Here is a 24,154-nt window from a genome sequence, read left to right as displayed (position 1 = left end):
ATGAGCCCTAACCTTGGGACTCACAACTCCCATTGAAGTAAATTATTTAGTTGTGAGCCGGCAATACCAGTCTGCTGGTTACATACGTGTCTATACTTAATATTTTGCACTTTTATCTGGAATGCATATTTTAATAAGGCAAGTAACCAACATGATGATCTTCTTAAAATTTGGGTTTAGTGGGCTGGAAAAGATAGAAGCTGCTAGTCTGCAACAGCAATTGGTTTTCATAGGATGAAACAAGCCAAAAACTACAATAAAAAACAGTTGAGCAATATTCCTGTGTACTCCTGGTACTCCTGGCAGAAATGACATTTTTATTGATGTTACCATGTTATAGAGTAAGGGTGGAACAGGAAAGGATAAAAAGAGAAAAATAGTGAGATTTATCAAGACTGGTAAACCTAAAATTAGGCTTAACAGAGTTGACCTGGTTTGAGCGTTTGCCTGTTGCCCTGATCCCTACCTTGCCTTCTTTGTTTTTGATGCCAAATGTAGGGTATCCTAATTTACAAGTTTCTTATACATTCTTTTAAAAGAGAGTCATTTACTTGATTTTCCAAAACTACCAGCTCTGTCACCTCACTAGGACATCAAGATTTTAATCACACAGCAATTGTCATTTTGGACCACTAAGGCCACAGATTTAATCACCCAATAGGCTGTTCTCTAAAATGAAAGCTGAAACATTGTTAAAATCCTAGCAAGCTGACCCATTAAGAATCACAGCCTTGGGGGGCTTGAAAAAAATTGCTATCTGAATCATGAATGGTATGAAATCAAGCATTCTTATTTACCCTCTCATAAGATGTGAACAAGAAGGCATTTGGAGACTGAAAATTCAACAAATTTGTATATGAGGAAAGGAAATACTACTATAAACTTGCTCCTAGAGGTTATGTAGACTAAATGTTTGGTGGAATTCAAAAAAGATTTGACAGTTTGGTGGATAATGAGAATTTCAACAACTTTATGATCACAGGTTCCTAATTTTAAAATGTTTCTTTTCCTTTTTGCTGGGTACAAATGTTACGCAAACGAGAAACTGAATCAACAAAGTACTGTGAAATGTACTAACTAATGAAAGAAATGCTTTCTCTGTCCAGTTCTTTCTCGATCAGTTATAGTAATTTTAGGTGTTACTTGTAACCATAGCACTTCAAAAATATCGGTAATTTTTGTTTGTTTGTTTTAAGATGAAGATACTTAAGCCTGTGTCTGTGCAGCATTCCCCATTCTTAATGGAGTAGGCAAGAAGAGACTGCTATTGGTAATCAAACTTGAGTCTCTCAAATAGAACCACCATTAGGCCAACAGTGTGTTTTTTATTAGTGCTGTTACAGTTGTTTGGCCACAGTCTCAAACCCATCTCAGACTAGTGTTTCATGAAATCTCATTGGACTTGGGCTGATAGTGTACATACCCTCTCCCTCCCTACATCTGTCATCCTCTGGTAGCAAGAGAAGGGTGGATTGGTCTGACGGTGGTCCCCTTTCCCAGAATCTTGTAATGGTTCCAAACTGTTACACTCCCCTGTTTTACTAATTTGAATGGAAGGGGAAGCTGGGTATCATTACTGTTCACACTGCATCTCTTAAAAATTCCATCATGACATTTTAGAAAGTAAGAAGGCTGCATGATCCTACACGTCATAGGCAGAGGGCAGCGAGATGTGCTGTCTGGTCTGTTGCAGCCACTGATAAAATATGCTGCTGGGTTGGTAGTGTCCATCAAGGCTTAACTCATACCTTGTCACTTTTAGCAATCTTGTATGTAAGCTTGACAGCATAAATTTCATTAGATCTATAAATGCAGTGACTGGTCTAGTGTAGTTCACACATTGTAATCATCACGTTTTATTCATTTACACTTGACTCATCCTGAACCAAAAAAAGAAACTGAAGGTGTGGTAATATATATATATTTTAGCTTGTAACAGTAAAAGTGCTAATTCTTTATGCATGTGATTATTTTTAAATGTAATAGTTGTGTCTCAGAAATGCTTTTCTCTTGCAACTAAAGTATAGTAGAACCTCAGAGTTATGAACTGACCTGTCAATCAAACACCTCATTTGGAACTGGAAGTATGCAATCAGGCAGCAGCAGGGGAAAAAAGAAAAAGCCTATACAGTACAGTACTATGTTAAGCATAAACTGCTAAAGAAAATAAAGGGAAAGTTTTAAAAAAAAATTGACAAGGTAAGGAAACTGTTTCTGTGCTTGTTTCATTTAAATTAAGATGGTCAAAAGCCGCATTTTTCTTCTCCACAGTAAAGCTTCAAAGCTGTATTAAGCTAATGTTAATCTGTAAACTTTTGAAAGAACAACCATAACGTTTTGTTAAGAGTTACCAACATTTTAAAGTTACAAACAACCTCCATTCCCAAGGTGTTCATAACTCTGATGTTCTACTGTATGTACAGAATTATCTGTTGCTCTGTATATATTGGTCAGTCAGCATATCTGTCTTAGACCCCATATGGGTTTATAACTTGTTTTTTTGAAGAATAATTCAGCCGGGAGCACTTTTAAAAAAAAAAAAAAAACATGTTTGAAGTTTCTTTATTTTTGCCCTTGATGCCATAAAATAAATACCCATCTCAAAGCACATTTTTTGTAACACCTAAAATAACATCCATGTTTAATCGGGATTTCTGATGGGCTATTGAGTCTTCCCATAGTAAGAACTTGTGAATGTAGGTATGTGTATTAAATTGAAGATTGAACTGCCATGTCATTTTAGGTGAGCTAATACTGCACTTGCTTTTAAAAAATCATTTCTTAAGTATTTCTGCTGTACAGAATGGACAGAATACTATGAATATTACACTTTTTAACAATGTTGTACAAGTTCCAAAAAAGGCCAGAGCAGTATTTCTCTTAGTATTTTAAAATGTTGATATTATTTACATGGCAAGTTTTAATAGTTACAAGGGTCAGGGGTGTGAGCAGCATAGTTAAGCTGACCTAAGTCCACATGTAGGCAGTGGTAGGTAGACAAAAGAATTCTTTTGTCAACCTACTTACCGCCTCTCAGGAAGGTGGATTACCTACACTGATGGGAGAATCCCTCTCATCGGCATAGGTAGTATCTACACTACAGCATTTTAAGTGTAGACAGGCCCTCAGTTATACCCTATTACCACTGCTGCTTCATTAATCAAAACTACAAATGCATGGTATATAAATTGCCACGCTCTACAGTATTGTCTGTCATCGTACTATACATCTGTGTCATCTTTTTAACATGCTTCTTTCTCCCTGCCTTCCCCAAGAATGGTAAAGCTGTGGCTTCACATTATTTCAGGTCTTCTTTTAATGGAAGCAAATGCCAGCAAGCTTGTAGAAACATCTTCACCAGGCCAGAGTGCAGCCAAAACTCATAGACTTTATCACCCTACTTTAATTAACAATCACACTAATTTGGATTTTATTCCAGCTAATACACCTCTACCTCGATATAATGCTGTCCTCGGGAGCCAAAAAATCTTACTGCATTATAAGTGAAATCGCGTTATATCGAACTTGCTTTGATCTGCCGGAGTGCGCAACCCCGCCCCCTGGAGCGCTGCTGTTCCATGTTATATCAGAATTCATGTTATATCGGGTCGCGTTATATCAAGGTAGAGGTGTATTCACGAAGCTACAGCATCCACCAACCACAGATTTCAGTTCCCTGTTCTGTGTTAGAATTTATTTGGGGCTACATATGTGTTGAACAGAGAAGAGGGGGATAATATAGCTTGACATCTTCCTCTTTTCCAATTCCCTCAGGATTTACTGGGTTTTTAGCTGCTTTGATGTGTAAGCCTTGTTCACTTACCAATATACTCTTTAGAATGACGTACCTCTATTAGTTGATTAAATGTTTATTCAAATGTCTATGCATGTGTATCCAGTAAGTAAAGGATTTAAACAGCTTTTCAGTTTGTAATCCAGCCCAAAAAATTTATCTTCCGGTAAGTTTTTTTTTTTTTTTTTTTTTTTTTTTTTTAAATAAATGTAGAGAGCAACATGGAAATATATAATGGTACACAATTCAGAAAGGACTGTATGATCAGAGGCTTTGGGGCAATTAGTAATTTGCAGTAGCAGAGGAAAATAAATTGGAGCTGTGTGGCACTGTACATGGCCAGTTGTGTTTTGATAGATTGTAAAATATTACCTGGACCAAAGGTCACATTTTTAATTTATAAGTAAGGCCCTTCGTTTTCAGTTTAAACGGATTTTTACCGAAAAATTCCCAGATTTTACAAAAAGTATTACTCATTTTTTTCTGATTTTCACCCTACTTTTTAATCATTCAAATATATAAAAAATAACTTGTTTTATTAGGAAACTACAATACATTGCATGTGATATATGTATTACGATAATACATTAGTCTGTGTTTATGCAAAGCTGCCTCTTGGGAGTAAGGCTATGAATTAGACTAGAACAGGCCTGCACAACATGCGGCCCGCATGGGTTCACTGACACGGCCCATGGGGGTTGAGTAGGTGGGCTCACTGTGCGGCCCGCAGGGGGGTGAGTAGGCAAGCGGTGGGTGAAGGGGGGGGGGGCTGAGTAGGCGAGCGGGCGGGGAGTGAGTAGGTGAGCCAGGGGAGGGGGGCTGAGGAGGCAAGCAGTGAATCGGTGGCTGACCTGTTCTACTGATCTGATCTGGTCTGGCTCCCATCCCCACTCCCAGGGCCAGCTCCAGGCAACAGCAAAACAAGCAGGTGCTTGGGGCGGCATATTTCTAGGGGCAGCATTCTGGTGCCGGCCATCATAGGCGCCGACTCCGAGACATGGGGGAAAAAGTGCCCCCGCTGCCCCAGCTTGCCTCTGCTCTGCCTCCGCCTGCTCCCCTGAACACGCCGCCGCCACTCCGCTTCTCCCCCTTCCCTCCCAGGCTGCCGCACGCGAAACAGCTGTTTCACGCAGCAAGGCTGGGAGGGAGGACAAGCCGAGCGGCGGGGCGCTCAGGGAAGGCAGCGGTGGTGGTGGAGCGGAGGTGAGCTGGAGCGGGGAGTGGTTCCTCTACCCCCCGTTACTTCCTGCGCCCCCCCACCCTAGCTCACCTCTGCTCCGCCTGCTCCCCTGAACGCACCGCTGCTCCGCTTCTCTGCCCTCCCTCGCCTGAGAGGGAGGGGGGAGAAGCGGAGCGGCAGCACACCCGTGGGAGCAGGCGGAGCGGAGGTGAACTAGGGCGGGAGGTCGTGGGGGGCCCGCAGGAAGCAATGGTGGGGGGGAAATGCAGTACGCTGGGGGAGGAGGCGGGGCTGGGGATTTGGAGAAGGGGTTTGGAAGGGGTGGAGTTGGGGCGGGGCTGGGGACAGAGGGGCACGAAAAAAAAGGGGGGGCGGCCAAAAATGTTTTTGCTTGGGGTGGCAAAAATCCTAGAGCCGGCCCTGCCCTCTCCAAGAGTTGCAGCTGTCTGGAGGTGCCTGCCTTCCACGCCTTCCTCATTCACACCTCATTCATTCAACAGGGCAATTGATTACAAAGTGGGGGGAAGATCTTATTCTACTTCTAGCAAAAAGACATTTTTCTTTTACCTTAATTATACTACCTTAGGGGCCCGCTATAACAAATTACCGAGGGTCAATACTGCTTTTTCGGAGGGGTGGCGCTGGGGAAGGAGGGTTTGTTTCCGCGGGGCAGGTGGCACTGAGGGGGGTAGTGTTTCGGCAGCGCTGGGGGGTTGTTTCCATGTGGTGTGTGGCGCCGGGGGGGGGGGGGGGCTGTGTTTCGGGGGGGCTGGGTGGCGTTGGGGAGGGGGGTTTGGCAACGCTTGGGTGGTTTCGGCCCTCAGCTGTTTTCTTTGGAGTAATATGGCCCTCGCCGCTTTACGAGTTGTGCAGGCCTGGTCTAGAAGATACATACAATAAACAAACAGGCACACACGCAAGCTCTGAAGCGCATGGGCATCTGAATGTACTGATGAATCTGGTTTAAACCAGATAAGGGTTTAAAGATCTGACACATTAAAATGGGAAGAAAACGAAAATCTGTATCAGAATATGTTTCAAAACGCAAAGAAGTACAGTATTTGAAAGTTTGAAAAAACAAAAACAGGAGAAAAGGATGAAGTTGAGTGTATGTGCTGCAAATGGTGCAGTTTAATTATTAAATGTAAATATTTATAAGCAATTAGTTCTAAGTCTACAACAGTAAACTATTTATTCAAATGAAAAGTTATATTTGGGGATTAGACAGATATTTGTTTTCTTAAACTCAGGTGGCATTGTGTTTTGAGTTCTGTTTTAGTTCTGCAGCAAACCACATTAATGATCGGAGTTCAAAGCATTAATCTACTGAATACTTTCCCCCCACCCCCCGGTCTTTCCGTCCACCAAAATAAACCCCGATGTTTACCCAGAAAAATTAATACTAGTTTTTTGCACTGATTGTCACCTGTTTTTGTTCTTCTTGTAATAAAGTGATAAATTCCTGTGAAAAATTAAATAAATTAAAAATGAAAACAAAGGGCCCTATTTATAGAATAGTATACTTCTCCCCTCGCCCCCCAGCCTCTTTTGCTATAGCAAAGTAATGTAGAGCTTGAGTATTACCGCAACAGAGCAGAAAGATAACCAGCTTCATGCTGATGCAAATATATACAAGGGTGATGTACTATGAAAAAGGTGGTTAATAACCTCCAATTAGTGAGTTACAAAGGGTTGAAAATATAGTTGACAGTTGAATTCCCCATAATCCGTGCAAACATCACCCAATGTAATACCCAGAGATAGTCTTAGTGCATTCAAAATATTTTGGTGCAAGGGACTGGGCAGCTGTGGGGTGACTGGGAGCTCTGGGGCCCCCACCACCCATGGGGACTCAGAGCTCCAGGGTCCCCTGCCCCCAGCGGCGGAGGGGAGCTGCAAGGTTCCCCTGCCCCCTCCCATGCGGTGGGGAGCTGTGGGAATCCCCCTGCCGCCACTACAGTGGGGCGCTGCCGGGGTACCTTCCTGCCCCGCGGCGGTAGCCGGGGAGCTGCCGGGGTACCCCCCTACCTCCGGCAGCTGGGAGCTTCTAGGGTACCCCCACTGCCCAGGGCCAGCTAGCAGGTTGGGGGCCCACTGCCTCCCAATCGGGGGGTACTTTACAGCTCCCAGCTTCTGCAGGAGGCAGCAGGACCCTGCAGCTCTGTCGCCAGGGCTGAAGTCATGGAGGTCTTCGGAAGGCACGGATTCCGTGACATCCACAACCTCCCTGATAAAATCGTAGCCTTGGTCATGGGAAATCATAATGTGGAAAACACATGAAATATTGCAAACAAATATTGAGATATTGCTTTCTATAATGGTAATATTACTTAGGGTACTAAAAACTTCATATTTTAGACAGTCTATTTTAAAATAATTTAGGGAAAATATTACAATTGAACTGTTCAAATAAAACCTTCTGTTAATTTTCTTTTACAGATGGTGTAAACTTCCAAATTTTAAAATATAGGAAAGGAAAAAGCAAGCACAGTTACTGTAAGTATGCAGATTTCATGAACAATTTCTGAATTTTATACTATCTCAGCCTTAGCTTCAGTAAGGTTGCCAATTTTGGTTGGATATATTCCTGGAGATTTCTTCACATGACATTTTAAACTTAATTAATCTTTAATTCTTGGAGACTCCAGGCCAACCCTGGAGGGTGAGAATCCTAAGCTTCAGTGTAGTTACTGCTGCCTCATCAGTGAAGAGAAAATCAGATTTATTATGTACAGTAACTCCCCACTTAACGTCCTCTCGCTTAATGTTGTTTCGATCTTGCGTTCCAGCTCCATTACAGAACATGCTCATTTAAAGTTGTGCAATGCTCCTCTGTAACGTCATTTGGCTGCCTGCTTTGTCCACAGCTGGCAGCCCTCCTTCATTTCCCCCCCTCCACCCTCCCAGCGCATCACGCCTGCTGGCAGACCCCGCGGATCAGCGCTTTCCCCCTGCTCCTCCTGCACGCGGCAATCAGCTGATTTGTGGTGTTCAGGAGGCTGGGGGGAGGAGCGAGGACGCAGCGCCTCCTGAACGCTGCAAACCAGCTGATTGCTGAGGGCAGGAGGCAGGGGAGGGAGTGGGGAGGCTGTGTGCCGTGACCTCGCTCCTCCCCCTAACCTCCTGAACGCCGCAAGACAGCTGATTGCCGCGGGCAGGAAGCGGGGGGAGTAGGGAAAAGGTGCTGATCCGTGGAGTCCACTGGTGGGCGGGAGGCGCTGGGGGTGGGCATAAGGGAGCTGATGGGGGGCTACCAGCCTGTTTAATACCTGTATTAAATTACTTGTTTAAAATTGTTTAAAATGTATATAATACCTTTTGTCGGGCCAAAACAAATTTCCCTGGAACCTAACTTCCCCATTAACATTAATTCTTACGGGGAAATTGGATTCATTTAACATCGTTTCGCTTAAAGTCGCATTTTTCAGGAACTTAACTACAACGTTAAGCGAGGAGTTATTGTACCAATGATCCCTAATTGTACGTTCTGTTTTTAAACAGGCCTGGAGTCACGTATATGATAACTAAAGTCTAGCAGGTTTAAATATTAAATCAGTAAAGATTATGGACAGAGCAGTGGATTGTGTGTCAGTTTATAGGGTACAGCATTTATAAATCTTCAGAAGCATTGTATTTCAACTTAAAAATGCACATAAGGGAAACTAGCTGTTTTTCATTACTGAGAGTTGTAGAATATTTGAGCCGCCTGCTGATTGACATCTAATGAAATGCCCAAGTTTTGAGTATGTTTATAACAATTTTATGGAAATAGGATAAGTATCGTTCTCTTTTTATGCCCCAAGAGTATTTTTCATTTTTTAAGTCTGGAATTATTTGAATGTAACCTACTTTCTGGGCCAGTAGGGAGAGAAGTGAGTGAGATCTAGTAGTATTTTATACTGTACTTTAAACTGTAGTCTGATACTGTACATTGCAAATCTCTTGTTTAGCTGTCACTAGGGCTTTTGAATTACTTTAATGTGAAGTACTCAAAATACACCAGTTTGATGCCATGCATCACTGACTAAAAGCTACTGCTGCAGAAAAAAGAAAAGTCTTTAGTTCTTCATATGGCAGATAATGAAGTAATTATTTGAAAGAGAGATGATGACTGAGAAGAACCCTACACAACATATGCCATGGAATCAGTAACTGGAGTTGGCAGGTTGTTAATGTATACTTTTATATATACTGTAGGAAGAAATTTAATATCTCTTTCACTTTCCTCTGTGACAACTTCAATACCTTTATGTAAAACAGAAAATAAAAGAAAAAGTAGGCAACCAGATGTTAATAAATAAACATGTGTGAGGGATGGTCAGAAGAACTTCATTTTGAAATGCTAATCTCTATATGGTTTCATTAAAAGATTCAGATTTTCTAGAACAGTGCTAAAGCTGATCTGAGTAACATGTCTGAAATCCTGTTTTCTGTATCTTTTTTTATTTGTGTAAATCTCATTCTTATATACTGTCTCAGTAACTTTTAAAATATGTCGATACTAATACTTAAAACAATAAATGCTTCCCAAATTTTGTGACTGCTCAGTGAACAAGCTCTATTTCCTTTAGGCAACTTAGAGTTGGCATAGAAAGTAAGACTGCAGTGATTTTGCATAATCAAGACTTGCAATGAAAATATTTTATTCAAGTATGTATGTGCTGACTAGATAGTATTTAAACTAAATTTAAAGTCCCATGTACATTGTATCACTGAATTATGTTTTTAAACCATAACGGGGACAACAGTGTTGTAATAGGTACACCTACATAATTGGGTACCCCGCAGCTCTGATGGCATGGGGGAACCTCACAGTTCCCCGCCTCAGGTGGTGGTGTGGGGGGAGGAGGTACCTGGAACTCCCAGCCACCCGGCATCTGCCTAGCACCTTCACATTTTATCATGGATATTTTTATTGCCCATGACTTATCTGTGACTTTTACTAAAAATATCCGTGACAAAATCTTAGACTTCACCATAATTTGCCATTTTGTTTTGTTGCCTGGTGGCCAGACAGTGAGTTTCTGTGGATAGCCATTGAATTACATGTTTATGGTTTTATCTAAGATAGTTTAAGATTTACAGTACATAATTTGTAGCTAAGTAACAAGAAATGCTGCATCTTAAATATTGTCTTGGTTTATTTTTAAATCACCTTAGTCATAGTCTGAGTGATTTCTCTACATAGGTTGTTAGTTAAAATTGAGTTCTGTATATGTTGTCTCTCTCTTTTAAGGACAAACTGCTGATCTGATTTTGACCTATAATTAAAAACCCTGTTTGCACTGACTGACTGGCATGTCCCACCTGACACTGAAAATGAAAACTGGCCTTATTTTTGCCACAGTTTCCTGTAATCTCTACAAAAGAACTGCTGTAGAGGATCCTGTGTTTTGAGAAGGTGCATGCATAATAATTAATGTGAACTCTTCCCAAATTCCATGTGGAATTCAACTACAGTATTGACAAGCCCAGTAGTTCAAAAATCGAGTCAGACACCTTCCCCTCACCCCCCATCATACATTTAAAATATATATATATATAATTGTGTGTTTTGGTCTGTCTCTTGATGATTTTTTTTTTTAATTCCCTCTGCCCACCTCCAATGTGCGTGACAGTAAGTGTTGCCAACTCTTGTAAATGTATTGAGTAAAGTAACTTTGGCCCCTGCTGTTGGAGCTCTCACCAGGGCCGCCCAGAGGATTCAGGGGGCCTGGGGCAAAGCAATTTTAGGCGCCCCTTCCATAAAAAAAAAGTTGTAATACTATAGTAACATGTATTTGGAAATGTAAAAATAACCAGTGAAATACATTCAAAAATTAATTTTTAATAATTTGAAAATACACGAAATACATTATTTAAAAATATTAAATGCTTTAATGGTATGTATACATTTGCAATTACATAATGGGCTGTCGCTAGGTGATGGTTGGTGCCAATGGGCTGGTGCTGCTTGGGGGTGGCGCTGCTGTTGCCCAGGGCTGGGTGGGGAGCTAGGCTCTGGGTGGGGGGGGGGCCCAGCTCACAGGGGCTGGGTTTAGAGCTGGGGGTCAGATTTGTGAGCTTTACCAGTTTGCTAGTGTTAGCAAAGCTATAAACCCAGGCCAGGCTACAGTCCCATACTTTTCAACAGAGGCTCCACACAACTCTTATTTACCTTGTTGTGAACCTGAGAGAAACTGTAATATTCCAATTTTTCTAGAAGACAGATATGACATCAGTGGCCTGGATATATATATATATATATATATATATATATATTTTTTTTAATTCTTAAATATCCTAAGTTACTGGCTTGTGCTCCTTCTAACTGCACAACTCTTCCCTCCCTCTTCCAGGGAAAATCAAAGGCCCATTTATAATGTTTTGTTTGTTTGTGTGGGTATAGTCAGCAGTTTACAACTAAGAAAATTAGATTGTTGGAGATATGCCCAGTGTCTGAAAAGAAGTAACCCACAGCTGCCTATGTATTTCTTAAATGGCTAACTGATTGAACAATTTACTAAGCAGAACTAGCAAGAGAATCTCCAATTTGGTGACTCCCAGTAGTGTTACAACAGTGCCTTGATCCCATCTTCCCACTTAGACTGGGTTCAAAGGGAGGCATGGCCAGCCCTCATTTACTTGGGGGAAGGGAGTCTGTGATGTGGAAGGAAGGAGGAGGTGTAAGTGGTTGTACCTTTTCCCAGATACTGCTGCTACATTATTATTAGTAGTAGTATTAATTATTATTATTATTATTTATTATATATTTGCTGGGTGTGGACAGTGTACGCAATCCCCTATGTGGAACACAGAAGAAGATATGGTCCCTACCTCACTATCTACGTGGACAAATAAACACCAAAAACACAGTGCCTCTGGATGATTAGCAGAAGAAGATTGACAGATATTTCCGTTTTTATATATGTGTGTTACAGCATGGGATACCTTGGCAGAAGTATTTTTAGTGCGTTGTCACTGGGCCAGGTACAGGTCTTTAATTAGATAAAGCTGAAGGAGTGGTCAGGTTTCCAATGTGTACTTTTTCTTGAAGTTTTTACTTTATATTTTTTAAGCTGTAAAAATGAAAGCTTTTTAGATGTGTTCATTTATCCAGTCATTCACCATACAGTTTTCAGTTTTGTAGGCAACCAATGACCTGTCTGTGTAACAGACTCCACAGCATTGCAGTCCATCTTTACTTTTAAGACTCTGCCTAATTTACAAAATAAGCACAGATCCTCTTCAGGCACTAGCTAGTTCCCTTACATTTGGAAATTACCTCAATAAAAATACTGGGTCTGCAGCCTAGCTTGGCTGCTTTCGCTGTACACTGTGCTGCTGTTCAGAAATTTTTTTTCATATGTGATTGATAGAATAATGCTCTCCAAGGGAGAAAGGAAAGAGATTGCAAAGTTGCAGACAGTTATAGATTTGGGCAGTGATCTCACTATACATGCATCCAACCATTTTCTTCTATAGATACTTAAAGATGATCCATTTTCAGTGTCAGTAAGACAGCAATCATTCACTAAGGAAAAACCCTTTATTTTCAACTTACACATAAGTTTATTGATGGTGTAATATGCTCCTCACCTCTCTGAACTATCAGATAGCTGGTATCAGTAGTGTGTTTGGCACTGAGTTTTACCTTCCATGTTAATTAGATACAATGCTTACATAAGTGCAGATAATTATTAGCCAAATTTTCAACAAGCAAATAAAGCACAGAGAGACTTGGTAGTTTGATTTCATTTTCGTAATGCATATGAGTGTTTTATTACATAGTCATACTATTTCCCAAAGAATACAATAAAATAATATTTTAAATAAACCTCATGTGACACGTGCCTGGGCTGCCCTCACTGAAAATGCAAGCTGCAAAAAGGAGAGCAGATTCTACCAAAACTGGTGGATAATACTGAAGTCAGACTCACCATCCAGTCACAAACTGTGTTCCTGATCCCCCACGCTGGTTATCAAGAATCTAAAAAAAGAAATCACACAGCCCCCACTATTGCATTCCAATTCTCTGGCTCCCAATTGGCACCTACGTCCAGTACAGTGGGAAGTTATTAAAAAACTCTGCTCACTACAAAATGTTCTTCTGAACCCCAAAGGGCCAGCCACGTTGCCAGGTCAGTATTAGGTTGGATCTTACCCAAAATACCACGCTGCCTGCCAATTCTTTACTGTCTAAAACTAAAGGTTTATTATAAGGAAAAAAGAGAGAACAAGAAGAGAGTTGTTAAATGGTAAAGCAATCAGACACATACAGGGACTTCTAAGTCCATATACAGTAACTCCTCACTTAACGTTGTAGTTATGTTCCTGAAAAATGCGACTTTAAATGAAACGATGTTAAGTAAATCCAATTTCCCCATAAGAAAGAATGTAAATGGCGGGGGAGGATTAGGTTCCAGGGAAATTTGTTTTTGCCATACAGAACAGTACTATAGTTGGGAGGTGCCCCCGCCTTACCCCACACAGGCACAGCCCACTGGCACTGGAGACAATGAGGCAGGCAAGGAGGCTGAAGGTGCTGTAGGCTAGGAGAAGCATGTTGCGCAGCAGCAGGGGCAGCTCCCCCTACTCTGCAAGCATCAGGGGCTGGGGGCTCAACCCTCGGCCTGCCCATGCCACCCTTTCCCCTAAGCACCCACTCTTAACCCGCCTCTTCTCCCCCCCTTTACTCCGCCCGCTGCATCCTCGCTCCTCCCTCCCCTGCCTCCTGCCCGTGGCAATCAGCTGGCTTGCAGCATTCAGAAGGGAGGGGGAAGGAGCGAAGGCGCAGCGCACAGGCTCCCCCTCCCTCCCCTGAACGTCGCAAGCCAGCTGATTGCCGCGGGCAGGAGGCGGGGGGAGGAGGAGGAAGGCCCGGATCCGCGGGCTCTGCCGGCGGACGGGAGGCGCTGAGGGGGGTGCATGTAGGGGAGCTGATAGGGAAGCCGCCAACTGTGGACAAAGCAGGCAGCCAAACGACATAGCGAAGCATTGCACAACTTTAAATGGAGCATGTTTTGTAATTGAGCAGGGATGTAAGATCGAAACAACATTAAGTGGGGAGTTACTATATCAGGTTCTTAGTAGTGCTGGTGAATTTGCTGGCTTGAAAGTCTTTCTGGAACACATCCACAGCTTGGATGGTTCATTCAGTCCTTTGTTCAGAGCTTCAGTTTGTAGAAAAGTAGTCCATAGGTAAGAAGCAGGAGTGAAGACAAAATGGAGATGATGCAGCTGCCTTTTTTATTCCTTTTGCCATGTGGCTTGTACTTCCTGTGTCCCAAACACAAGTTACAGAGCACATGGGCATGCAAAAGCCTGAATAGCTTTCTATCCATAGGGATGCCCGTACAAGTCCTGCTGAGTCATAAGGTGTATACCCGGCTTCTTTCAATGGGTTTATTGTACAGCTGATGACCCTCAATGGAACATTGAACAGGCTAGGCAGTGCTGATGCCAATCTGTCTGTGGGATGTCACCCAGGAACAAAGCACAATTTTGGAAATACAGATATACTATACATATCTATAACTTACAATACAAAGGTGATACAAACATATAAACAAGATCATCATACTTGGGAAAACATAACATTTTCACAGATACCTTACACGACATATCTGGTCAGATTCCTTGCAATTTTATAATATTGGTAACACTAATATTCCATATAGCCTCACACCTCAGATACGCTATTATAGGTGGAGCTGGTAGTGACACATATGTATTTAAGGTTGCCTACCACTTCCTAGGATAAGCCCTTCTGTTTTAGGTTACTTGTAATTTTGCCAAATTTTAATAATTTGGGTGGAAGCTTTCTTTGTTCTCACTTTCTGCTTCTGGCTGAAATTCTTGGCCAAGTTCAGCCCTTTCCAAGAATGAGGTATATTTTGGAGAAGAGAGAATTTTGATAATGTTACTTTTTTCAATTGCTTCTTTGAGCTCCAGCTTCTCCATGAATGAATGAAACCTAGAATCTTGACAGGGCTAATTCTGGGGTCTTCCATTGTCCCCATGAAAATTCAGCCAGACTTGGGTAAGGTATAAGCCTCAAAAATTGCCATTTGCACATAATTGCTAGAGGTTTTGAGGGGCTTTCTGCTAAAACCTCTGACTGTTTCTCTGCAATGATCATGCCTTCTGGCTCCACAGAACTTGAGCTCAGGCCAGGATACTGCAGCAGTACCCCTTTAGCCTATAGGAAATGATGCTGTGCTGGGCACCAGGAGAAGACTTTGAGTTCTAGTCTTAGGTCTTGTATGTATAGGTACCTGTGCAATTCATATTTTTTATTATTCAGCAAGACCTCATATCCATAGACTCAGGAGGCAGGCAGGCAAATATTGCTTTCCACTTTTTACACGTAAATGAGCAGTTTCACAAGGTTACACGTAAAGTTTGTTATCCGCCAGTGGCGTTGTCTACATATAGGAAAAAAGTCTACTGCTGTTAGCAGTTGTTCCTCAGGTTCATATAGTAGAGGATTATGCTGCAGAGCTAAAGGTCCTAGGTTCAGATCCTGATTATTTGGGAATCAATATGGTTCCACATGAAGGAATTTCAGTTGTGTCTGTGTGTTGGTTTGCCTTTTAAAAAAATAGAACTTTACATATAAAACTATATTTTAAGGAACATTCATGTTCCAAAATCAAGCACACAGAAATTAGCAAATACCAATGTTGAGGCTGGCCACACAACCTTAAATTGACTTCTTTGTGTAAGAGTATTATGTTAGTCCTGTCTCGATCTCACTCCTCTTAAAATAAGCTTAAGTCTATTGTGCTTATCCCTATTGGCGTGGAAGATGGGTTGCATATTTCAACCATTCAAAAATAGCCTAGATTTCAGCTCATTTTATCTCAGGTTCTTTTAAATAACATTTAATTTAGTGATGTAAACTTGAAAACATCAAGGTAGTTACTGTAACTTAGTTACTTGCTATCACACAACCTGTACCTGGCATTGCAGATGCTCCATTATTGTGATGATCGGCACAGTATATTGTGCCACACAGTATGTAGGTCCAACAGGTTCAGGAAAAGGCAGAGAGAGAAATTAAACATGGATTTTCCTTGCTGTATGGCAAAAGCCTCACCATGTTTCATGGCTGTTCCTTGGAGGTAAAAAGGCAGTAGCTGGGATTCCCGCCCTAGCATTCCCTCCACTCCACCACCATAATGTTCACTACGTGGAGCAGGCTTTAACTTCTCTTATCCCTAGCATGTGGGGAACTGCCATTCTATCCCCTTCCCTACCTGGACAGGATAAGCAGCTATCCCACTCACTTTTCCCCACAATCTTTTGTCCACCACCTGCTCCTACATGTGTTTGCCCTCGATGTTTCTCTCCCTTTTCCCTTCATCTCCTACTCTCTCTGCCATACTCCATTCCCATGTGCCTTCTTTAGTTTGACCATTGCTCCTTACATTTCTGACTCCTCAGTCACCTGTTCCGTTTCCCAACACATTTATGCTAACTGTTGCCTCCATAGTTTCATTCTCAGCACCTCCAGATTCTCCTGTCCCCTCACATGGTACCTAAAGGACCACCATCTTCCCTGAAAGTAGCCAGGTTTCAGTCCCACTGGAAACAATGGAAGGTGACTATCTTTGCTAAGGGGAGCCTCACTTGCACCTGCGAAGATTAGAGAGAGACAGCAGCCATTTTATTGAGGGCAGTCTGTGGCTTCAGTCTCAATGAGAGGTGATGAAGATTTTGAGCAAGAGAAATTAAAAATCAGAAATTCATTTATCTCAGAAAATGTTGTGACTTGTGATAAATATGCAAGAATTGACAATACATTATTACAGGGGAAAGGTTAAATGTAGGAGCCAAGGTTTGGGTGTGGGGTTGGGGGAAGTGTGTGATCATGTAATTAATACATACTGATATATGTATTGTGCTGATAATGTGTACTGGCAATGTACGATATATTTTTTGTTAGCCCAGCATATATTAGTCAAGATAAAGTGGTATTTCCATAGTAACATAACAAAGGCCTGCTTAGCAACTATTTGGTTAATAAAATTGTGAGTCAGGTGAAAGCCTAGCACAATAATGTTTGTTAGTGTCTCCATAACTACTTCAGAGAAGCAGGCAGAAGAGGAGAAAAAGTTACGTAGATAAACTAGTTTTATGGGTATTAATAGAAGAACTGATTAATAGATTAATAGAATGGAAGGAAATGAGACAAATGAGGTTTGAATGAAAGAGATCTTCATCTTTGGGTTTGTCATAAATAATACAAAGAATGAATGTTTTATTTATAAAAGCATTTATTAGATAACTATTTATTATCATATATCCCAAATGTCACCTGAAGATAATTGTTTTAGCTACTAGCAATCTGATGTAACTAAGGTATCAGTGTAACTGTAACTCAGTTCTTCTCACCTGTGTCATTTATCTATGTGATTCTTTTTGTGTTACCTTTTAACTGCATAGGTTTTAACTGAATTCTTTAACTGTGGGTGGATTTATATTTGTAATTTAGAAAAGATTTTTGTTTCTCCCTGGAATGTTAAAAATGTGCTGATCAGTTAAGGTGATACTTTTTATTTCCAAAGGTGAACATGTCAGTTGTTTCAACTGTGTTGAGAGTATCTTTTTATCTTCATTGCAGTCTTCCATTCTGAATGTGAACTTTGTCACTGTAATTCAGGTATTTATTACCTCTAATCTGAATATTACAATGTGTTCCACCTGAGGGCTACCCTTTGAATCAATGGTGTTGGAACAATTTTTATAGTGGGGGTGCTGAAAGCCAGAGAATAAAACTCCAAGCCCTGTATATGATGGAAACCACTTGAAGCCAGGGCGTGCTGCTGCACCCCTAGTTCCAGCACCCCTGCTTTGAATCTACTCAGAGGTTGCAACTGTCTCAAAATACAACAGCACAATTGCTGAAGAGTCTCGTGCTCAAGATTTGGTGATGCCTGCAGTCCTGTAAGCCAACTTAAACTTTTACTGTAATGTTTTAAAGCCTTATGTTATGTGATCAGTCTGCTGAGAGGCCATCCCACATCCCTCTAGAAATCAGCTGCTAATCATCCAGGATGACAGGAGGCAAGGCTGCCTGGGAGGAGTCGCAGCAATTTTGAAATATGCCCTGTAGATATAGATTTATCTCACTGATAGGAAATGCACAAACTAGAGTTATATGCTCTGGCTTTAAACTTAGTTTCCTTTTAAGCTTATATTGGTTTGTAGGCCTGTTGGTATATTACGGCTGAGGTAGTGGAATGGTACTGGTGGTGTTGCTGTTAATATTTGTATTACTGCAGCGTCTAGGGGCTCTAGTCATGGACTAGGACCCCACTCTGATAGTCGTACAAATTCAGAGCAAAAGAGTCAGTCTTTGTCCCAAAGAGTTTACAATCTAAGTACTAAGGCAAACTGTTTCATGCCAGCATTGGTGATAGTTTTAGTTATATATATTTTAGGCACAAAAATCTATCACTAATTAATATTCAGACTGTTACTATAACTTGTTTGACTTCTTTTTGTTTAATATTTATTATATAGACACCGTCGACTTGACTAGGCTTCAAAAACAGTGTTTGCTAAAGGAAGATAAACTCAATTTCTGGAAGCCGTTTTATTCGGTTTTTTATTGCTTCCTGTTGGATCTTAACAATAAAAGTAATTTCACTAAAACCACAAGCTAATGTGCAGTTTTAGAATGTATATAATGTAGGTGGTGACTGACGTACAGAGCTTTGTTTTGAGAAATACTTTGTTACTGCCTGTGCAGATATTAAGCTTTTTAAAAATAAAAGTGAAAGCTCAAAGCTGCATGGCTATTGGTGAATAGCTATTCACAGCTTTGAATTGGCTGTTAGTTACTTTACTAATTTCTGTAGTGATTGTTGCCTTGATAGGAAAGGGCTTCACTTAGAGAATAAAACACAAAACAAGAATGAGGAACAGATGATCTTGTACTTCAGGCATGGGACTTGGAGTTAGGCTGTCTGGTTTCTGTTTTTAGATATTTCACTGTATTTCTTGGCAGCCTTGGTCAGTGTTGCCAACTCTTTCATATTTATCCTGAGTCATGAGATTTGGCCCCTGCTTTAAGCAGTCTTGCTGATGTGTCAAGTTGCATGATTACGAGGAAGCAAAATAAGAGAGAGAAATTGACTCCCCCACAATGCCTGTAACCTACGGAAAAGTGCACTAGATTGCAAGTCCAGGTACCATGAGTTCTAGGCCTGGTCCACACTAACCCCCCACTTCGGACTAAGGTACGCAAATTCAGCTACGTTAATAACGTAGCTGAATTCGAAGTACCTTAGTCCGAACTTACCGCGGGTCCAGACGCGGCAGGCAGGCTCCCCCATCGATGCCGCGTACTCCTCTCGCTGAGCTGGAGTACCGGCGTCGACGGCAAGCACTTCCGGAATCGATTTATCGCGTCTAGACAAGACGCGATAAATCGATCCCAGAAGATCGATCGCTTACATCCGGACCAGGAAGTAAGTATAGACGTACCCCTAGTCCAAGCTCTTCTACTGACTGCTGCACACCACAACCCTTACTGTAAGTCTTGGGGGGAAGCTATTATTCACCTACTTCCCAAATAGGATAACTGGGAGCTTGCAGAAGGTCAGCTCATTCACCCACTTTGGGCAGAGCTGAGAATAGAATCAGAGTTTCTGATCTAACTGAGCCAAGTCTCATCGCTTTTGCCACATAATAGTTCAGAAGGAACATAGCAAATTTGATGCTTAGATAAGTGTGGTTCTGTCACACTTTAGCAGCTAAACTACTGCATACAGATGTTTGACTCCACTGCTGCTTTCATGCAAAGAGATCTGCCCCTCTAGCTTAAGTGGAAGAAGCTTATGCATTTCCATCCAGAGATCCCAGATTCAGCCCCTGCAGATGACGCAAATGTGGGGGGTGGTACAATTGGCTATGCTGCCTGTAAAATTTGCTCCCAGAGCCAGGAAGTGAACCAAAAATCCTAATACCTAGAGTTTCAGTGCCACCTCACAAGTGTAACCCATTGTGTGTGTTGTGTAACCCACTATGTGTGTTGGCTCACCTGTATGGGCTGGGTTTTTTCTGTACAAATTACTCTTATTTCTGAAGTAGAAGAAATCTGTGCTATGTTTTGAAGTTTGTGAGTTCAAAGCTTTCTGATGATTTGTGGGGAGTAGGAAAAAACATATATGTATGAAAGTTACTATAAGGACCCAGGAGTTCTTGCTGTAATTTTATCTTGCTAAACATTGCATTTAAAGTGATGTGGATTTTGTGCTAACACTGGCTTTACAGCTGCATTTATTATTTGCACTTGCTTAATGGGAGTTGTTCCTTTAAGAATAGGGTATGACAGATTGAAAGGGTGTTTGACACTGAGAGCAAAGCCTGGGAGATTAAGCCTGTTTCCAGAGAGTGAAAGATGCAACCTGTGTAAGTTCCAAAAGAATCAAAACTTGATTTAATAAACTGACCTTTCCAGAAACACCTTTGAGAATTAGGCTAACATTAACTCTAATGGGGATAGGATAACTCAGGGCATTACTAATGCAGTATATACTCCTGAGGGAATTCTGCACCAAAAAATTAAAAATTCTGCACACAATATTTTAAATTCTGCAAATTTTATTTGTCAATAAATAAAGGTGGCTCCAGCATGGCAGTGGGGAGCACAGGCCACTGGCTGCATTGAGGTGGGAGATCACTCTGATGCCCTTCCCCCGCCCCCCCCCCCCCCCCCCAGTACAGGGACTCGGCAGTGAGGCTGCATCTGCCGCTAACATGGTGCAAGGGCTGGGCCTGCCCCCAAAACACCCCCGGGCCCTGGCCCTCTGCGCCAGCCACACCAGGTGTGGGTGGGCAGGCTCAGCCCAGAAGGACCCAAGTGTGGGGGATACAGATGTGGGATGAGAGGTTTCTGTGCGAGGCAGTCTGGGTGTGAGCGGCTCAGTGGGAGATCTGGATGCACAGGGGCTTATTGAGGGATTCTGGGTGCAGGGGCAATGGGACTCTGCAGGAGATCCAGATGAAGATGGTTGGGGCTCAGCGGAGGGGATCTGGGTGCTGGGGGAGTGCTGGGGCTTGATGGGGTGGGGGTCCAGGAGCAGCTGGTTGGACTCAGTGGGGTGAGGGTCTGAGTGTGGGGTGCTCAGCGGAAGGTCCAGGTGTAGGGAGGTAGGACTTGTCCGGATGAGGGTTCAGTGGGCCTGCTCCCACTTCTCCCACATTTCCCTATCACCTTTTCTTCTCCAATTAACTTTTAGGTAGCCACCTGAGACAGTCAGTTACCCTTAGGTGGACCTTCAGAATGAACACTGGGCCCTGATTCCCCTTAAAGGAGCCAGTCACCCTGTGAGAACAAATAACTCTACATCTGGCTTGATCTAGTTAATTTTCATATCTGTAGAAAAATTGTGAATGTGCATTATTTTTCTCGGTATCAGATTAGTTAATTAACTCAAATGGTTTCCTGAATGTGCCGGTCCCATTCCTTGCCCCCCAGAGCTTTCAAAATCTATCCCTGCGTGCCTGCTTTTCCCATGTTTCTTCCCTTACCCTTTCTGAAGCTTTTATGTCATGCAATGGAAGACTGTTTAGTCTGCTACTGCGGGTATCAAGAAGCTGAAATGACCAAACTGGGCGTGGCTGTGTGGCAAACATAAACCATAAATATTGGGATGGAACGATGGATTGCTTTCTTGTTCTGCATTTGGACAAGATGTTTGAGATTTCTCATAAAATATAAGCGGCAATACCCAGGCAGAATGCCATGAATTTCAGATGCAGTTTTTGCCTCAACTCAGAATCACCCAATGCCTATCTACTTTACTAGAAGCATAGAGTATTTGTGGGTTTAATGTTGGCATTGAGAAAAGAGGCCCCATGAAAATTATGTAAATATTTATTTTTCCATAAACTGATAATCTAGTATGCCTTTAGATAACTTTTAAAAGCGTACTGTTTACTCAGCAGATTGTAATGGATTATGCAACTCTTCTCCTACTCTTTTGGAGAAGTTTGATTTTCAACATATATTCTAGCAGGATGTTTGGCAAAACCCCCTTCTCTAAAATTGCTGTTACTCTGATCTATCACATGGTTTTAGCCTATTCATACTTCTTTGTTTTTAAGAGTGGTTACATCTAGTTGCAATAGCTTCTGTGACCCAAGAACCTCTTAATGCCACCTGGCAAGGGAATATAGAGGGGGACAGGTATCTCCTGATTCTGGTATATACATTCTGGTTCACCAAATAATATCATGTGAGGTCTCAAATAAAAGCCGGGGTCACACTGGCTATTACTATCATCATGAAATATATGTACAGATACTTTTGCATATATACTGAAAATATATGCTTACAGTCTGTATCAAGGTGTCAGTCACCAGCAGAGGTAAAAAACATGTTTCCTGTCAGACAAGAGATGTTAATTCACCTGTCTCTCTATTAGCTTACAATAATTAGTTTATATACTAACACAATGGATGCCCTTCTACATACAGAGTCAAATGCAAACCAAGAGATGTGAAATCAACAGGAAATAGGAAAAAACAAACCACAGGGGGTTATTCTGGCTAAGAGTAAAGACAATGAACTTTGGGGTTATAGCTAAGGGGCAAACCAGACACCCTCTTATCCTGTACTTAGGAAGTAAACTGACATCACATTTACAATGATGAAAACTGGACCTTAACCAGACTTGGCTAAAAACTCTGCAGAGGTGAGACTTCGAGTGAGATAAACTTCTTTGGACAGGAGGTTAACCTGTTAGTTAAGTTTAGTCTCTAGAAAGTGTATTATGATTTTGTTTTATATGTAACCATTTGTTTCCAGTATTTTTACTTACTGTCCGTTTAATCTTCAATCTTTGATAATAAATTTATTCTTCTTTTCACTGTAAACATATATAAGAGCTGAGACGTTAAGCATCGTATTGATTCTGAGTTGAATCTTACAAGCTGGTCTGCTCTTTTCCTTTGAGAACAGCAGACCTAGTAGTTCTGTAAGTAGCCAGTGTCAGGCTGGATATCACAGGGAAATGCTTCAAAGGGACTTGGGGACGGGGTGAACCTATTGTTAAACTGCAATGCAAAGTAAGGGCTGGCATAGCCCAGAGGAGAGTGCTTAATCTTAGGGAGCTAACACTCAGCTAAACACAAGAAAGACTCCCTGGCACTGGAGGGAGTGGAACATGGTGACTCACAGGCCTGAGTACCCCAGTAAAATCTTGTTGTACCAGTTTTCATAGTCTATAGAATATTCTAATCATTTGTATTCATTTAAATTTGTGGACAACATGAACCTGGGAGGGGTTCCAAGCACTTTGGAGGATAGGAATAGAAGTCAGAAGGATTTAGATATATTGTAGAATTGGGCTGAAAGCAGCGAGATGAAATTCAGTAAAGGCAAGTGCAAAGTACTCATTTAGGAAGGAAAAATCAAATGTGCAACTACAAAATGGGTAATAGTTGGTCAGGGTCTGGGGATTATAGAGGATCACAAACTGAATATGAGCCAACAATATGGTGCAATTGCAAAAAAAGGCAAATATTCTGGGATATACTAACAGGTGTGTCATATGTAAGACATGAGAGATAATTGTTCTACTCAACTCACCTTGGCCACTGGCATGTCGCGTCTCAGCTGGAGTATTTTGTTTTGGGCACCACACTTTATGAAAGATGTGAACAAATTGGAGAGAGAGCCTAGAGGAAAGCAACAAAAATAGGAGATTTAGAAAACCTGACTTTATGAGGAGAGGTTGAAAGAACTGGACATACTTGGTCTAGAGAAGAAAAGGCTAAGGGGCGACGTAACAGATTTAAAATATGTAAAAGGTTGTTATAAACAGGATGGTTGTCAACTGTTTTCAGTGTTCACTGAGGGTAAGACAAAAAATAATTGCCTAAGTTCGCAGCAAGAGAAATTCAGGTTAGATATTAGGAATAATTTTCTAATTGTAAGGATAGTTAAGTACTGGAATAGGATGCCAAGGGAGGTTGTAGAGTCCCTATCACTGGAAGTTTTTAAGAACAGGTTGGACAAACACTTGTCAGGGATGGTCTAAGTATACTTGGTTCTGCTTCAGCTCTTGGGGAATGGACTCGATAACCTCTTGAGAGCCTTTGAAGCCCCACATTTCTGTGACTTATAGCTTGCATTTTGCTTTGTATTGTACATTTTATTTTGTTGATTATTTAAAATTGTCAAT

General features: G+C 41.6%; 1 protein-coding gene across 6 annotated transcripts in view; it reads left to right on the top strand.

The window, feature by feature from the left end:
* SGMS1 (sphingomyelin synthase 1) overlaps positions 1 to 24,154 on the top strand; it is a 198,079-nt gene that overhangs the window by 138,736 nt on the left and 35,189 nt on the right. For 4 of the 6 annotated variants that reach the window (XM_034776039.1, XM_034776040.1, XM_034776041.1 and 1 more), the window contains one exon: positions 7,413 to 7,469. The exons of the other annotated variants lie outside the window; for them this stretch is intronic. The gene's annotated coding sequence lies outside the window, so the exon portion shown is untranslated. The remainder of the gene's footprint in view (positions 1 to 7,412; positions 7,470 to 24,154) is intronic. 6 annotated transcript variants of the gene reach the window in all.

This window comes from Trachemys scripta, chromosome 7, assembly GCF_013100865.1.
Source record: "Trachemys scripta elegans isolate TJP31775 chromosome 7, CAS_Tse_1.0, whole genome shotgun sequence".
In the NCBI taxonomy this organism is placed as follows: Eukaryota; Metazoa; Chordata; order Testudines; family Emydidae; genus Trachemys; species Trachemys scripta.
The sequence above is the reverse complement of the archived record's forward strand: the minus strand, read 5'-3'. Positions and strand labels throughout refer to the sequence as shown.